Consider the following 3,297-nt stretch of genomic DNA (forward strand, 5'->3'; position numbering starts at 1 on the left):
TTTATTTACTTGTTGGGATATCATTATATTGCTATGTTATCTTAATGCATCTATATACTTGGTAAAGGGTGGAAGGCTCGGCCTTATGCCTGGTGTTTTGTTCCACTCTTGCCGCCCTAGTTTCCGTCATATCGGTGTTATGTTCCCGGATTTTGCGTCCCTTACGCGGTTGGGCTATAATGGGAACCCCTTGACAGTTCGCCTTAAGTAAAGCTTTGCCAGCAATGCCCAACATTGGTTTTACCATTTGCCACCTAGCCTTTTTTTCCCTTGGGAGTCGCGCATCCCGAGGGTCATCTTATTTTAACCCCCCCGGGCCAGTGCTTGTCTTAAGTGTTGGTCCGAACTGTGTAGACTGCGGGGCCACCTCGGGGAAACTTGAGGGCTGGTTTTACTCGTAGGATGTCTCATCCGGTGTTGCCCTGAGAACGAGATATGTGCAGCTCCCATCAGGATGTCGGCACATCGGGCGGTGTTGCTGGTTTAGTTTTACCCTGTCGAAATGTCTTGTTGTACCGGGATACCGAGTCTGATCGGAACGTCTCGGGTGGAGGTCTATTCCTTCGTTGACCGTGAGAGCTTGTGATGGGCTAAGTTGGGACACCCTGCAGGGATTTGAACTTTCGAAAGCCGTGCCCGCGGTTATGGGCAGATGGGAATTTGTTAACGTCCGGTTGTAGAAAACCTGAAGTCGACCTTAATTAAAATGAATCAACAGCATGTGTAACCGTGATGGTCTCTTTCCGGCGGAGTCCGGGAAGTGAACACGGTTGTTGGAGTTATGCTTGACGTAGGTAGTCCAGGATCACTTCTTGATCATACTTTTATCGACCGTGCTTTGCCTTCTCTTCTCGCTCTCATTTGCGTATGTTAGCCACCATATATGCTAGTCGCTTGCTGCAGCTCCACCTCATACCTTTTACCTTGCCCATAAGCTTAAATAGTCTTGATCGCGAGGGTGCGAGATTGCTGAGTCCCCGTGGCTCACAGATACTTCCAAAACCAGCTTGCAGGTGCCGATGAGTCCGTGCAGATGACGCAACCAAGCTCAGGAGGAGCTCGATGAAGATCTTATCCTTTGTGTTGTTTCGTTCTAGTTGATCAGTAGTGGAGCCCAGTTGGGGTCGATCGGGGACCTTTGTCGCATTTGGGGTTCTTCTTTTATTTTGGCTCCGTAGTCGGGCCTTGAGTGTATTTGGATGATGTAATGCTTTATTCATGTAAGTGGGTGAAGTGGCGATTGTAAGCCAACTATGTATCTCTTTCCCTTATTATATTACATGGGTTGTGTGAAGATTACCTCACTTGCGACATATGCCTTCAATGCGATTATGCCTCTAAGTCGTGCCTCGACACGTGGGAGATATAGTCGCATCGAGGGTGTTACACTAACCTATTAACCTAGAGCCCAGTGCCAGTTCCTATTTTTTTTCTTGTTTTTGAGTTTCACAGAAAAGGAATACCAAACAGAGTCCAAACGGAATAAAACCTTTGCGATGATTTTTCTTGGACCAGAAGACAACCAGGAGACTTGGAGATGAAGTCGGAGGAGCCACGAGGCGGCCACAAGGACGGAGGGCACACCAGCCACCCTTGCGGGCCCCTCGTGCACCTCCCGACCTAATTCTTTCACCTATATATACCCATATATCCCCAAACCAACGGGGGCATCTAGGAAAACACTTTTCCACCACCGCAACGTTCTGTACCCGTGAGATCCCATCTAGGTACCTTTTCCGGCGTCCTGCCGGAGGGGGATTCAATCACGGAGGGCTTCTACATCAACTCTATTGCCCTTTCGATGAAGCGTGAGTAGTTTATTTCAGACCTACGGGTCCATAGCTAGTAGTTAGATGGCTTCTTCTCTCTCTTTGATTCTCAATACCATGTTCTCCTTGATGTTCTTGGAGATCTGTTGACGCTCGAAAATGGCATGACCACAAAGAGTGACTTGAGGCTGTAGCAAGATGAGGTCAAATTCAAGATTTCATGTCACTATTGGATGGCTCTCTCCAAGCCGATCGAAATAGATATAGAGATGGTCCAAAACGGAACTCGGATGCAAAATTTATGACAATCTTAGAGATGCTCGTATTGACATCAGATTAAAGAATGACATGAAACCTAATTAAGATTGCCTCGGATGAAAAAAGTTACACCTACAAAGTTCTTCGTCTCGTCAAAACGGACGATTTTGATATAAAAATCATCCCTATCCAAGATCGAATGCCAAAGTTACATGCAAAACAGTGTGCTGCAGCAGTATTTGGCCGGATTATCCGGCCGGAGGCCAGATGAATGGCCCTAATGTCCGGGCTATCATCCGGATAAATTAACAAAACCATAAATTTCAGACCCCTTGAAGCCGGATCATCCGGATGGCACCCAGATCATCCAGGTGAAGCCCGGACCATCCGGACACTAGTCCGGACGTCCGGACACGAGTCCGCACGTCCGGACAACTTTTTCTGCTACAAACTTAAGAAAACGGCCCTAAATACCCTCAATATGGATTCAGATCGAAAAGTTTTAAACATGAAAGTTGTGCGTCTCGTCGAGATGGTTGATTTTAATATAAAAATCATCCAAATCCGAGCACGTATGTGGATTCTAGATCCAAAACAATGAGGTGCTGTCAGAAAACTGGGCTAGGCCGGATCATCCGGGCCTTGAGCCGGACATCCGGGCCGGAGGTCGTGAATAGTCCATGTTTTGTTAGGTTTTGATAATTTGGACGGATAGGCAAGTCCTTTTCCTATACGGGAAGTCCATCCGCCTCTTATATAGACAAGCGGCCGATTGAACAACAACACACAATCGAACAAATCATATACCACTTCTTTATCTTTTATCTTTTCTCCTTAACCCTAGTTCTTCTTGTTCCTCGTTCTTCTTGTTGCAGGGTGGCGAACCTCGAGGCCCTAGGGGTGATCAGGTCAATCTAGGGCAGCCCATAGCTGTCGCGCGCCTTGACGGGGTCCCTCCCGGGCGTGTGGGGTTTCAGGTCTACAAAAGTGCCCGCCGGATTGCTTGCGTACCGCGCTTCCGGCCGGGTCTCCTTCGACGTGAGCTGCGGTGCATCACCCTCGGCGTCGAGGGTACGCGGTGACATGTTCGTGTGCAAACACACTTTTTGGCGACTCCGCTGGGGACAAAGCTTTGAACGGTGTCCAGCCCGTTCTTGCTATGAAGAGATCGTCATCTAGGGTTTGCAATCTACAAAGGTAATATGAATACCCAATTCACTTATGTAGATGTAAATAAAGCATGTGTTATTGCTAGATCGTCTAATGAGTA

This window comes from Triticum urartu, chromosome 4A, assembly GCF_056163025.1.
Source record: "Triticum urartu cultivar PI428250 chromosome 4A, HENAU_Tu73, whole genome shotgun sequence".
In the NCBI taxonomy this organism is placed as follows: Eukaryota; Viridiplantae; Streptophyta; class Magnoliopsida; order Poales; family Poaceae; genus Triticum; species Triticum urartu.